This window comes from Gallus gallus, chromosome 7, assembly GCF_016699485.2.
Source record: "Gallus gallus isolate bGalGal1 chromosome 7, bGalGal1.mat.broiler.GRCg7b, whole genome shotgun sequence".
Lineage (NCBI taxonomy): Eukaryota > Metazoa > Chordata > Aves > Galliformes > Phasianidae > Gallus > Gallus gallus.
Window position 1 is genome coordinate 28,263,412 of NC_052538.1, and position 15,734 is coordinate 28,279,145.

Below are 15,734 nucleotides of genomic sequence, written 5' to 3' on the forward strand. Positions count from 1 at the left end.
AAATAGGACTTGCCTTAACCACAGGAGGAGTTGGCTGACAGAAAATCAGGGCATTTTGTTTAGGATAATTGCTGTTATAATCTGACTATGTGATACAGTTCACAGGACATATTCAAGTAAGTTCATTAGATCAAGTTGAGGTTCAAAAACCAAATGCCTCCTTCAGCTGTAAAATTGGCACATCCTCTTAACACCAGAGCATAGCGTGCTCATGCAGTCTAGGAGATATCTCTGACTCACAGCAGGAAATACCTCCTGATGCAATGCATGATCGTTCCAGGGAACTTGCTGCAACTGGGGATTCCTAAATTCACCTGAAATTATTGAATAAATATCTCACGTCTCATTGGCAACAAGAGCACATTACATGCTCTTATGCTACGTAGGATTAAATTGCTGAAAGGAATGTCTCAGTAGAATCACCTGGAAAGACTGGAAGCTAAGCACGGTAGATCACTGGTTTTCTCTGACTTAGAAAGGAAGACATATTTAATTCTAATTAAGAAATAATATTCAGCTACCACCAAACAAGATTATTTTATGGGGTTCTCACATGAATCAATTCTAGCAACAATAGTATCCTCCTTTCATTGAGGTAGTGAAAATAGAAGCAAAAATTATTTGCCAATGAATTGCATAGATTATGCAAAGATTGGTGGAATAGAAAATGATAATGAGATTTAGATTTCTACCTAGTCACTGAGAGGAATAACACAAACTAGGAAATCCCAACAAAACACACATCAACAGAACCAAAGGCAAAGATAGAAGTTCAAAGACAAGAAATAGGGGCTGTGCTTGCACTAATACGGACCTGTGTTGGGGAAAGTGGAGATTCTGAGAAGTTTCTTGGGTAATAAATAACACATGAGGAACTCAACCTGAGCTTCTAACTCAATCCTGTGGCAGAGAGGGCTAGGGCAATCTTTGGGTGAATAAGCTAACACGTACAGAAGGGAGGGCTGTGCCTCTTTACAGTGATTAGATTTCTTAAATGCAGCAGTAAAACTCTTTTACGAGAAAGATATTGCAATATCACCTATGAAATATTGCTTCGTGCCTCTAGAGCCTTGAGCTCTGGTGCCCACATTTTTCAAAGGATGCTGGAAAATAAACTGCTTATAGGAGTATAAGAACATATTCAAAGTCTGGAAAAAATGCTGAATGATAGACCATATTGTTTGATGATTAACTAATCATATAATTGTAATATATAAAATATCCGTGAATCTCAGGATTCATAATTTACCATAAAAAGACATACAAAAGATTAGTGATTAACTATTAACTGATATTAAAAATAAATAAATAAATAGAGATAAACAGGGAAAACTTCCTGTCAGTGAGAGCCAGGAGAACTGAGGGATTCTACATTTCTTGATGTCTACAAAACAAAAAAACAAAACTCTGTTCCATCCTGGAAGTGTTTTACCAATAAACAAACAAACAAACAAACAAACAAACAAATAAAATTGGTAAAAGGCTCAAGTGATTGGTCTCAGTGGAAGAATAATGGGATTAAATTCTATCCGATGTGATACTTAGAGGAATAAACCCAATCCCTTAATGGCACTTCAGCCAATATCTCCATGAATATACGTATAAGTTAGGATCATAAAAACACATTCAAATTCTGCTTTTGCTTTGCTTTGAGCTATGTTCAACAATTTCTTGTGCACTAAGTAAAAAAATGTGAGATCAAATGAATCACCAAATTTCCTCTAGTTTCCTGATGCCACCCACAACCTGTAGACTCAGATACAAACTGTCTCACATTCACTTTAAATATGTACCTTTTTCTTATTTTTTTTTTTAACTTTAGGGTATTTTAACAAGCTTTATGTAAGTTCGCAAACAAACTTGTTCCTGTCAATATTCAGTACGTGCAGCTTTCAAAGTGCTGCTTTTCATTGCATCTGCTGTCATCATGTCTTACAACTGGAAACTGGGCTTCTGGATACTATAATAATACACATTATTATAAAAATAAAGAGCAAAATAGGAAATTTTGGGTCACAGCTGCAAGGCTGTTGCCAAATCACTAACCTCCCCCCTCCAAAACAGCAATAAAAATGGTCTCTGGATTTTCCAGCACTGAAGGCAACGAAGTACAGAAGTTACATTTTGAGATGGAATCCAGAAGCTGCCAAAATGAAGATATGCAATCTCCACTAGGGAAGAGGCGATGAAAACCCGAGTACGTAGTCTGACAAGTGAATCATGTCAACCAAAAGAAAGCAACAAAAATCAACTTGTAAAAAGCATCTCTGTGTGTCAAATTGTTCAAAGCAGTGGACACATTGCTGAAACGAGTTCAGTAAAGATGAACATCTCATCATAGCTTTCAAGAGTTGAAGCTGCATACCAGAAAGGGAATGAAATTCCATATCACACTGCAGCTGGCAGTGTAGGGGTGATCACAGTATGGGAACACTGCCTGCAGTGGATCCTCATCCTCTGCACTCAGGAGAGCCATTATGTTTGATAGCCAAGACACTGGAATCAAACGTGTTTATTTTTCTAAGTGCACTGAGGAGCGAATATCACACACACAGATGTGGCAGTCATGCAGATTGGTGGCATGTAACAATGGTGGGAAAGACAGTGGGGTTTCCAAAACCCCTTTGCAGACTGCTCAGTTCGATGACTTTGCTACAGGGCCACATCTACAATTCCTGTAAATTCCATGTTGGGCAGCTACAAAAGTCCTGCTCCTCTAATGTCCTGAGCTTGTTACTGGAGCTGTGGGGAGCAGGGCCTTTCACTGGAAAATAAAAATACCTATATGCTTTGGGACTACTGTGTGTTAAAAGAGTCTTTGCTTGTAAGACAGCTACTTTTTACTCTAAATGACACTTTCAGTGAAGCGAGCAGCAGAGGAATCAGTTCTCAGTAGTCCTGCACAGTACCTAGCGGATGGTGAATGTATTACATATTTTCAAGAACTTTGAAGAATCCCATTGCAAAAAGAAAAAAAAGCGGCGATTCCTTCTAAAGGATGTGGTGTAATGGACACAACTCATCCATCATGCAACTGAGTGGCCTTCTGTTTTCTTGCTTCCAAAAGTAACTAGATGCAAGAAGGTGCAAGGGTCTGAGAAATACAACTAAAGAAAGATGTAGTAGATAAAGACAAAACCCAAAGATTAGGCTGAATGCATCTGAACAGCGATTTTGGACAGAATTACACCATATTTTTATTGTTCACATGAATATTTTCACGTTTCAAATGTAACTTGAGTATTCAACTGTGCTTGGATTACTGATCTAAGCGCTGCTAGCTGTTAGTAAGCTTTCATATGATTTATTCTGTCAACATCTCTGAGCTTTTATAGAAAAATATGAGAATGCAAATTATTAGAAATTATGTAAAGGGGGCTGATCAAATTACAGATAATATGGAAAAACACATTAGAACTTAATTAACTGTATGCAGGCCAAAGATGAAACAATTTCACATTAAAAAACAACAACCAACAGCTCACCAGCGAAAAGAAATATGTTTTCAGTTGACACACATGAAGGAAAAAATAGGGCTCGTAATTAATACCTCTTCTTAGCAATGCTTTTGCAAGCACAAGAACTGTTTTCTATAGCTGCCATATTAAGCAATGATTCATATGGGAGGTTTGGTGTGGTGCATTCAACAAACGGTGCTGGAAACCCTGGGCAGAGCACTCTGTGAGCGCTGCTGGGTGCCTGGCCCTGCCAAGCCACATGGAGGCACGTCAAGATGGCACCGAGCCCAGCTGGGGCTTTCTGCCTACCAAACATGAGCGTGATGGGAATGTGGCCAATTCAAACACTCTGTGTTTCTACTGAAGGAATAAAAGCAAATGAGAATTTGTTGTTCCTATTATTCTCTCATTGCTCCACATTATGCAGAGGACAAAGTATTCTGTTTTACTGCTGTTGCATTGAAAATATATATACATATACTACTAGTGGCTGTGCTTCTGAGTCATGCAGTATATTCAGCACATTCCTGAGAGCCTAAATAGCCCCTGCTGAAACAGAACTATTTATCCCTTTAAAAGCATGCACAGCTTTAGCATCTTTACCACAATGAGATACTGATTCTGATTTTTTTTTTTTTGGTGGCTCAGTTATTTTCTCTGTCATTCTCCTTTTTATTCAAATAAACTATTTCTATGTAAATCGGAGTTACGCTAATCAAAACTCCCCGTCCCAAAATGTGCAACTTTCTCACTCAGAAGTCACTGTAACTCGCATGAATGGTCCCGCGTGACTTCAGCATTTTATAAGGCAAGTCAGTAAGAGGCAAAATGTAAGTCCAGGGAACTCTGCCTGTCAACTGCAATTTAGTCACTGCTATTGATAACTGATGCACTCACGGAGTAAGGAAGCAAAAATGGTAAACAACATCAACAACAAAAACCAAACACGGCACCATTTTCATAATGAGCAAAAAGCTGGGTGCAAAAGGTCAAAATCTAGACAGAAGGAAGATTAATATTTTCTCTGTGTCCTTCTGTTGTCTGTATCACCTGGAGCAGGCAGACCTGGACTTTGTTACAGGTAAATAATTACAGTTGTATCTGCCATAAATATCCACTTGAAGGGGCTACTGCAAAAAAATTGAGATTGTATCTCCAAGCAACTGTCAAATGGCTAGAATAAATTTAGAGGACTTGAAATACTGATGTACACTTTCTATCATAGATATCTCTTGGTCTAGACTTTCAGGCTGCGTTTTGACAGAACACATTGGATGACTGAGAAATTAAGGACTCAGGACCAAAAAAAATTACATAGTGTTGGCACTTGTGGTTTGCGTCTTCTTTACCTGTGGTGCTAGCAAACAGGAAGTCATTGCTTTGCAGCAGACCCAGAAATATCAACAGGACATATCCTTTTGCATTTAAAACACAGAAGGCAATAAATCGTAGACTGTGATGGCAAACCTAAAGAGGTCACTGAGTAATGGTAGGCATAATATCTGTTCTTTTCAGTGCTATAATAAATCTGACAGTGTTCTTTTTTAAAGTTGGGATGCTTCTGTACAGACTGAAGATCAAACGTTTCTTTGCCCCTAAAAAGGAAAAAAAAAAAAAAAAAAAAAAAAAAAAAAGCACACACACGCACTTCAATCACCTGTTTTTCATTTTGCATATTCAGTGGAATATGGAACAATAGAGAGTGAAATAATATGCCTGTCTCTTTTCGTGTCGGTGATATTCTCATAAGCCTGGACTGAATGAGAAAAATCTGTCCCTTATTTATAAGAAGAGATAGGAAAGTCATTCAAACTTTGAACTTGCTCATATGTTTACTCACCTCCCCTGCTTTCTCAAACACACACTAAAGCATCATTATGGGGGCTGGGCTGACTGAAAAGCTCTAATATTAGGTTAGACCATGGCCCCAGCAGGTAGCACTGACCTCCCTGTGGCCATATCTGACCATACCAGTTTTCAGGGCTCACACGATGCCTGTTCCAGAGGACTACATTTCTCAGATCAGATCTTTGGGTTATAGTCTAAGGCATTAAGGCTTCAGGGCCTCCAGCTTGGTAAACTTTTCCTTAATATGTAACATATGCAGAAATACTGTTCCTCAGAACAAACACGTTGCCGACACATAACAGTTCTACCAACCAGACGTATTTCCACCTGTGCTTGCAATGCTGCTTGCTGCTCCCCCTGAGGCTGAACTTAGCTGCCTGACAGTGCAAAGCTCTTTGCTTCTATAACAGCTACTATAAGAGTAAGTAGTAAAGAGTGTACATTGATTTTTTTTTTCTTTCTTTGTGCATACCATTATGGCTCCAACCGAACTCCAGAGACTCCCTCTTTGTGCTAAGTCCAAATTTGAGCTACGTTAATAAAACATAAAAGTAAAAGGATGGGAGCGCTGTTAAAAAAAAGGCAGCCATGTAACATTTTGTAAGATATTCCTTTTCTCTTTCTATTTTCCAGTTGTCACAGCTGTTCCCCAAGCCATGGCTTACCTGGCTTACCGGTTAGGCCACATGTTACTGCTTAGAAGAATAATCCAGGAATATTCAGCAGAACAAGCTGAGAAAAGCAGCACCACTGAGCTGCCAGCTACAGAGGGTACTGAGTAAGAGGAAAAAAAAGACAAGCAGATGGAATGAATAGATACTGGTCACCATGACTAGACCCAGGAACAGCTTTGGGCCCAGGAAATGGGTGTTTTTCAGCATCTGAAGCAGAACTGCAGCCTGAGGGTTGTCTGCCAAGCCTCTGTCTCACCATCTGTGAGACTGAAGATGCAGAAATGCATGATACAGGTTTTTGTCTGCCGCCTTTATCTAGACATTGGGAACTATTTATACTTCTCGCTTCCATTAATCTTTTCCCACTTCTGTGTTACAACAAGCAGAAATAGCTTGTTGTAGGGAACCATATGTGTCAAAGATTCTCACAAGAGCAAGCTGTAACCCATCGTCGTGGCTCATTTTTTGCACTGATGTCTAGCAAAGCAAATTCAGTCCCTTCGGCTCCTATGACTACTGAGCAATGCGCCCTCTTCCCTGGCCAAGTTCTGCAGCCCAGTCATCACCTCTTCTGCTCTGAAACATCTGCTTCTGCCACCACTCTGATACTGGTACAAATGTTCATTCTTCAGTCTTCCAGCAATTATCTGAGCACTTTTTCTCATGCTACCATTTCTGTAAAGAAGGAGCTCCCTGGGAACAACCACCAAGCCACTAAATCTGTCTTCATGACACTTTACTATCTGCAGATGGTGTGTGACAGACTCTACTTTTCCAAATGAGCATATAATCTTTGGGAATTTTTTTTTTTTTGACTGCATCTATGCACTATATTCATGATACCCCCACTATGAACAGAATATAGATTTAACATTTTATCTTATCTCAAGGACTGAAATTCACAATCAACCATTAAGTATAAATAATATAAGAATACTTGCTTTGATACTGGTCAAATAACAGCTTCAAAGGGCACTGGTATCGAGGGAAAGATTCCTGTGGGCATCACGCAAGGTCAGTAGATTCTAGATCCAAGTCATGGTCTAAATTAGCACTTTTTTTTTTTTAACACATGAATTTAGATTGATAATATTTATACGTCACTCATTTGCCACTGCAAAGCCGCCTGCATAACAACAGGACAACACTTTTGTCACCAAGCAGTGATTGTATCTTCTAAATCTTGTCAGTGACTTCAGAGCCTGCAGCTGGATGTTTAAAGGTTCCAAGCCAGTTAGCGACTGATGCAGCTGCTGTTTGCACTGAATTTTGAAAAGAACATGATTAATTCAGTCCAGGGCTGCAATGAAGGTTAGTAACACTGTAGATGGAAATACCTGAATTATTTTAAAACTGCGGTTGTAGTCTCTGTATTTTTCAAGAAGGTTTCCATCTAGTGAGGGTAATCAAGCTCAGAGGTTTGATTCCCCTCTCTCCTACCAGGAGTGATACACAGTGTAATGTATGAATACAAATGTAGCAGAAGATACAAACTGGTCCAACTGCTTATTCAGATTTGTCAGGCAGCAAGGAGGCAGATTAAATTCTCTCTATCACTAACAGCAAGGCTGATAGGAGAAACTCAACCAAAAGAAACATAAGACCAAGACATAGTTTTTAAATCCTATTCTTTGCTAATTTCAATTCACTAAGCTAGAAATTCTTTAGGGGGAATCTAGAGCACTAAGTCAAGGATGCAAATTTTCAGATTTAGGCCTTTATATGTGGAAATGGGAGAGTGGAACAAGCTTCTGTCAAGACCCACAGCTGATGTAGGTTATATTAGCACTTGTAGATGCATAAATGTTAACAGATTACTAAATCACATCTCTAAATATTGCCTGATGGTGGTATGTTGATAGGCCACATTTATACTAGTCCAAATCTATCTATTTATGTGAAGCTGTGCATACCTAAAAAACAAACAAACAAACAAACAAACAAAAAAACAACCTGTAAGCATTTCATCTAGAAGCTCTTGATCACCCAGTGGAGACTGACCACATGCACCAGTACCCTGCTTGGTTCCCATTTAGAGTTCCTACGGTGAAGAAGAGAAAGGAGATCTGCAGTGTATCACAGGAGTCCCCTTACAAGGAAGGTTATCTGTTTAGGAGAGCTAGAGGAGAAAGTGAAGGGAATTCCTTAAATGTTGCATCTTCACTATCTGAAGAGCAGCTAACAGATTCAGTTCTCTTGCTACTCTTTCTGGAAATAAAGTTAAAAATGAGAGGTGATGGCCTTCAGTTGTGCCAGGGGATGTTCAGGTTGGTTATTAGGAAAATATTCTCAGAAAGAGTGGTGGTGCAGTGGCACAGGCTGCCCAGGGAGGTGGGGGAGTCGCTATCCCTGGAGGTATTCAAGAACCATGGAGATATGGCACTGAGGGATGCGGTCAGTGGGTGTAGTGGAGGTGGGCTGATAGTAGGACTAGATGATTTTAGAGGTCTTTTCTTTAAAGATACTATGAGTCTATGACACTGTGATTTTCATAAAATGCACAGTTCTAGTTATGGAAGAAGCAGATATAGTGTATCTGACAGGTGGTGACATTTATCTTTCACAGTAAATAATCACCTGTAGTACAAGTAGAGGTATCTGTAATAATACTTTACAAACAAGTTCTAGAGACAAGTTCTAACTGTTTGAATTCACATACTGTTTTTCATCCAGGGACTGCAAAATACTTTATCACTGTGATGGATATCATTTTCCAAGGCAGAAACTATTGGACAGAATATTCAAGACCTCAGCTTATAGTTATACAGACAGGCGGTAATAGAATTGGGAATAAACTCCATCTACCAGTTTAGAGTTGGTTTTTTGGGGGGGTTGCAGACATCCCTACAATAGGAAGGAAAAGAGGTTCACAAGTTTATGCGCTGATTACACGTTGTGTCATCAAATACTTTAAAAGCCCACATGTGTGATAGCTGGCAGAAATGCTGGCAGAAGTACAGACTCTGAAGTGGTCATACCAGGCCTGCTCAGATAAGTCATATTCCTATTCCATGAAATTAGCACGCTTATGAGTTATGCACTTTTGTTTGTCAGCATTTTTCCTTAGCATGCATGTTCCAGATTTCCACTACATCATTCAGAGGTTGGCAGGAAAGAAAATTAAACTCTTGTGGTTGTTTTCACCACCATACAACTTGCAAAGTCATTTTTCATCAAATTTAACAGGTTATCTGGGAAAAGACTAATAAATGGTGAGTGTTGCCTTTGACTTTCCCTTAGCAGAACTCATTGTTACCTAATTTTTGCAACAGATTTCCTACCTCATTTAAAACTTCAGCTAGAAGCATTTTCCTGTTACATATTGCAAACAGACATATACAGCGACTCAAAAGCTTGGATCGGGTTGTGCAGTCAATATAGCTTTTGGCAAAAGACTGGGAAGACTTCTTGCTGAAAGCTCAGAATGATAAAAATAGGTCCCGATTTTACAGTCACTGCGACAAACTGGTTTCAAAAAGCTTCACAACAGCACAAAAGGAACAAACTGGCAAAAGGGAAACGTGCTAGATAGATATATTTTTTCCCAGCAAGACTTGGGTTGACCACCTTTTGAGGCTTTCAGTGAGCTTATATCACTGCATATGGCATGCACTGCACAATGGAAACCAAGAAGTCAGCTTAGCAAGCAGCCATTCTTTTCCAAAGATTTTCTGTGAGCTCAACACATTTAATTCACAATCACTTACAGAGCTTATACAACCCCATAAAATAACCTACTCTCCTGAATCATCTCTTACCTACCAGATATAATTTTCATTATCTTATTTTTGTCACTTGATCTCATTTTTCTTGGGGTTCTAAAGGATTTAACAACGAAAGATAAGAATGAGATTATCAGCACAAAAATAGACAATAATTAAATGTCAGTCATGTCTGTGACAGAACAAATGCAATTCTGTATCTCACTACTTTTGTTGCTGCCTGGTGCAATACTCATTAAATATTTTTACCGTTAATGCTGATAGTTTTGCAGTTACTTTGAACAGCTGAAATACATTTCGCTTACCTACCCTTCATTCTTCCTCTTCTGCAAATAAATTTTTCCAGTGAAAGATTAGCACAGTTGGTACCAGGAATTTCAAATGGGATTGTTTATGCATCAAAGAGTAAGTATTAATAACAAAAATGCACTCGCAGTGTGATTGCATTGTGATGATTAGAATATAAATTGTTAGTTCTATATATACAGACACACACACACATACTGAATTATATGCCTCACGATGGTATGTCTTTCGCATTCTTCTAACATCTGATAGTCAGATGCCATGTCGCACACATACTTGTCAATTTGTTTTATCACTGAAAAGTTTGTCTGTGATGCTGCATGGAGATGATGATCCAGCACACACAGAGCTCACCTGAAAACACGTTACCCAAAGACATATCTTGCACTCACGGGAAAGAGGGGGAAGGAGGCTGCCTCTGCCCTGGGAACAAGCAAGTGAAAGCATCAGCTTCACACAGAAAACCAGTTTTCTCATTGCTGATGATGAGAGGTACGCACCAAGCAATAAATTATGTGAGCACAGTCAGTGGTGGACTGAAATTCCTTTCTGCAGGCTCCGCTCCACCACTTATGAGTTATGGGGTCATCCCTAACTTGTGAAAATAACTCACATATCACACTCTCCCCCTCTTTACTTTCCTTACCACTCCTGTGCAGAAGTCAGTCAAGAACCCAGCAGAGAGAGGGCAAGCATTTGGCAATGCACAGCTCTATAGGGCTCGTGGGGCTCAGGGACATGCACTGCTCCTACCTCTCCTTCTGCACTTTGTCACTTCTGTCCTCCGTCTCAGCAGAGAATGGGTAACGTAGGGCTTACATGGGGCTGGAGAAGGGCTGAGGCTCCACCTGTGCTGCATCTCTTGTCAGAACCCTGAGTGACCTTTAGAGGAACAGAAATTTCCCAAGCAAACAGTGAGCAAAACAACCAGATAAACAACCAAGCTGACCGTGAAAAGCATGGGAATAAATAACACGGTGTTAAGCACAGGCTAGGCTAAGTACGTGAACCTTCAGTCAGAGTTTTGACTTCTGCTTTTGTAGACATACCCGAGCTCCCTTTAATTGCCTGGTTTGCATGCTGGAAGGCAGGCAGCCGCAGCACACAGGGCTCCAAAGGGGCAGCTCGTAGGCAAAATAATGAACTGCAGCCCCCAGAATTACCCAGCGAGTGACTCTGAGCTGTAAGAAATGTCATGGAAAGGAAAACTGACTTTGGTAGGGTGGACAGCTGTCCAGCAAGGCACTGGGATGGGCTGGGCCTGGCTTTGATCAATTCCAGTGTTCCTCAGCATGTGAAGCAGTGTTGAACGTTCTTCTCACTCTTTTAGTAGAGAGGGCTGCCTTTATCCATGAAGCAAAATCATTCTTATTATCATGTTAATTAATACATTTCCAATAAGAGGCTGTTTCTCCAGTTTACACAGAGCCAAAGTGAAAATTGAAATGATTTTGCTGATTTAAGAATAAATTATTTAAGAAATAAGGAAGAAAGACATTTCCAAGAGCCAAACAAAAGGAAAAATATTGGAGCTAATGAAATGTTGGTTAATTATCCCTTTGTTAATACTTTTATATCTTCCCCCATTCTTAATTGTTTCATCTAATTAGATTATAAGTACTCACAGCAAGAATTTTATTTTACTCTAATTGTATTGCTTATGGGATCCTCATAACACAATGCAAATAACTAATAACTAATAATAATAATAATAGTAATAATAAAGAAGATTTGCACTGTGAGTCTTTCCATTCCAGAGAGCCCAGCATGGGAGCAACATTCAAATGTAACCCTTTTCTGTGTTTGGCTTGATCAAGGATGGAGAGACAAAGCATGGGACCACAGACTTGGCTGTTTCCATTTCTCCATCCCAGGCCAACTTTCTCAAACTCTAGATTACCATTCTCAGACCTAAGATCTCAAAGCAACTGCTCTCCATAGGTCAACCCTTCTCTACTTCTGTGTTTGCTGAAGGGAGCGTGTTGAATTCACTCTTCCTGCTCCTTTCTGATGTGGTCCAAGAAAAGGTTTGTCTGTGTGACCTTTACATTGCCAATAACCATTCAGATCCAGGAGAACAGTGAAACCACTGAATTTCTGCTGCTAAAATGCAATGCACGGGGTCCTCTCCATGCTTAGATTCTTCAAGAAAGAACAGTAGACCTTCCCAGTTCCTCAAAATCCTTCTCCCAGGCAGCTCAGCATTGCATAATATACTTGTTGAGTAACAGAGTAAGTTATTCATTCTCATTACAGAATGACACAGATGCTGCAAGAGAGGCTGAGGGCTCACTAGGGTAGTGGCTCTACACACTCACAGTCAGAGGCCATAAAGAGCTAACAGAAGACAGATAACAACATTTCCTTTCTGCCACCTGTTAATTCTTTTTAACAGATGGAGAACTGGAGAATGGAGAGATTAAAAGCTCTGATACAGGAAACCATATTTTTTTCAAGACAGTGCTTAAACACATGCTTCTGCAAGCACAGGCTTCTGCCCCAGTGAAGTTGGGCACGCGCTTAAATCGTTTTCTGAATCAGGATCTAAGTGACTCTTTCAAGGTTGTAAAAGCAATGGAATGAACTGCCTCTGAAACTCCCAGTTCACATTGCAGCCTTTGTCCTTTCGTCATACAGCCTATTTCCAAACTGTATCTTTCGAGAGCTCTAATAATCCCTTGGACACAGGCTTGCGAGCAGATCTCTGTGTCAGTGACTCAGGTAGAAATGCTGCTTTAAGCTTGGGCATAAGATGCAGAAGTAAAGTCAGGTAAAGGTAAGAAAAATAAAAATAATAATGAATGGAGTTAGATTTCAACTCTCCAAGAGATTAAGCTGTTGTAAATAAGAAAACAATGGGATTTACCTGTGCTTATAACGTAAGCCAGAAGAGAATCAGATCCATCAGCAATTAAAACATTATGTAAACTTCTGAGGCTTGCATAATATTTTACTAGTTATAAAGTGATGAGCAGTGACTAGTCATTCTAGCATTTCATGTCTTCATTAATTTACAATGAAAATGATAAGTTGTTTAGAATTGAATACTTAATTCCTAACAGCTTTCAATAGATCGTTAGCTGAGGAGACAAAAAAATTGCTTGTGAAGCTGTAAAAGAGTCTTAGGGAAACGAGACAGGATTTGCAATAGGGAATGGTCTCCCACAAGATGCTGCTTTCACCTCGACCACAATCTGTAATTCTTCTATGTCTCAGTCTCCCATTAGTGCATTTGGGTAAATGATACCTTCTTCTTCCCAGGCTGTGGCAGCCTTGCCTTCAACTTTTAGAAATGCAAAGTTAATACTGAAACAACTCTCCTCCCTTATCACAAATCATCTGCTTTCAGAATAGCACCCAATCCAGCTCCCTGAGAAAGCTTCATACAGCACCACAACCTCATAACAGCTGCATGCAAAATCTGCCAGTAAGGTCTGGACAATTTTCTTGTGTGCCATACAATCTATTGCAGTATGATAAACAACTAAGGCACACGTTGCAGTTACTATAAAAATAATCCACAGAGCTTTCATAGGGTGTAAGCAGCTACAAAGAGATTTTAAACTGAGATAGGGAGTGCCACAGACTGTACCTGGGCCCTTCCAGATGTGCAGCCTTGCTTTCCATTCCCTCTTTATGTGATGTCCATGCTTCCATCCCACTTTATTTCTTTTTTCTCTGGCAAAAAGGCTGCCAGGAGTAAAGGCTGTTTGCCACGCTGCCCCTTGCAAAAAGGACATGATGTTTGCAGGGGACTTTCATTGCCCTTGCTATAAATGGAGTAGAAAGCATCTTTCATCTTTACCTCCAAAAATATCTCTTTGTTATTGTACATGCACTCAAAAATTAAAAAGCACAAAAGGTTTTTTTAATTAACTTCCACATACGCACTGGAAAAGTAAAGCAGATGCTATGAAAGCTTAAGAGGGTTAAGTAGCATAGAAAAACACTTCAGTTATCAAAGTGATGCTCTTTGGCTCCTTATTCTGCTGAAACCTGTATCTGTGCTTTCATGGAGACAGTTTTGCTATCACATGCAAATTCCCTGTTTTCAAGGAAAGCTTTACATAACCTGCCTATTTGGCCTTTGTTAGTCATGCTACAAAGCGTTAAAAGCTTTGAAGATTGTCTTAAGTAAAAAAAGCCACAAGAACAACAATGCACTTTCTTCCAGTCACTGATCAGGTTTCTAAGGAGTAACTAATGATGTGGATTTTAAAGAGAAAAAGGCAGCAAGAAAATATTTAATAGTACAACTACCAGTGCAGCATACCTTCTGCAGAAACCTGTCTGCTTTACTTTTCTTTTATCAATATTGCCAAGAAAGTAAATTTGTCGCTGCATAGTTGAGAGTCCCTCAAAGATCTACTTTAATGTTTCACGCTACGTTTGCAAAACAAGAGTAATAAAAATAATGACACCATTATTACTCTTCCCTCTTTGTTTTCAGTTCGTCACTTGCATATTTGAATAATGAATTATATTCACATTATCTCTACACTTTTGCTCTTGACTTCCTCTGCTGGCTGAAAGTAAAGCTATTATCCAGTTGTCAGCTCTGAAGAGCCATTCAACGCAGCAGCCAATGATCCTGACACATAGATATACTACTATGCAAAATTATCTAGAGTACAATTTCAAGCTATATATGAGAAAATTACCAGCCAGCGTAAAAATGAATTCTCAGCTTAGGTGAAATATTAAAAATTTCATCAGGGCCACTTCAGAACATAAATAAGTAGACAACAGAACTAGTTGTGAATTAGGCACAAAAGGCTAATTAACACCATTGTATCATCTTGATTGACTTAAAGTCTATTAAATCACTATTTATTGTTTGAATCTCTGAACCTTACAGGATAAATAGAACCTTCTTCTATTAAGAGGCCTCTGCTCATTCTCAGATCTGCAGCTTTTGACTGAATTTCATTAAGACTCATTCCACTAACCAATACTTTGCACATGTAATTTCCTGATAAAGGAATGATTATTTATATCAGCTGATTTATACAGCTTTTTTTTTATTAAGTGCCAAGTTAAGTTATAAACAAATCATGTTAAAAATAACACACACATAATTTTTCTTTACTGTTAAATCCCTTCATTTAATTATAAATATAACTGGAGCTTCAGATATAGTTAGATTTACATTAAGCAGTGAGGGGCAAAGGCAGCCTAGGAGTGAACATTCTCAAGGGCAAAGACTTTCTTCTCTTCATGCTCCAGTGTTTATGTCAGGAAAGAATAGCTGGAGGGTGGGAAGGTGAGGAGCTGCTTTCTGCCGGACAGAAAGCAATGTCCCCAGGATGACATTAAACAAAGGAGTGTAAGAACAGATGGGAAATCAGAGCAAGTTACTGTGCTTCCTTTGAAGAATTGTCTAGGAGAAGAGCAACTGAACCTCCGTGGTCAATGTTTATTCTCCTAAATCAGATGCCTCAGTCCTTTTCCTAGCAATTAGACCTGTTACTGTGTGTCATTATGTTGGGAAGAGACAAAAGCCTGATTAGTGTTTTCAGCAGTAGAAGGTGTAAAGAGCAGGTTATCCATACAGAAGAACGAAGATGTCTTGGGTTCCCTTCCACGCTGCCTCAGAGCCCATTGACTTTCACTGAAATTTAGAGATGGCTGAAACAAATTAAAATGTGTTTTCATGTATTACAGCTCCTGAAAATTCTTATCTAGGAGAATTTTAGCTCTTTACCAACACTATTTTATCCCATAGT

General features: G+C 39.3%; 1 long non-coding RNA gene across 1 annotated transcript; it reads left to right on the forward strand.

The window, feature by feature from the left end:
- The first annotated feature begins 1,561 nt into the window (after positions 1–1,561).
- On the forward strand, positions 1,562–9,957 carry LOC121111276. Its single transcript, XR_005861499.1, has 2 exons — positions 1,562–5,727; positions 5,940–9,957. It is a non-coding gene; the product is annotated as an uncharacterized LOC121111276 (long non-coding RNA).
- The last annotated feature ends 5,777 nt before the right edge of the window (positions 9,958–15,734 follow it).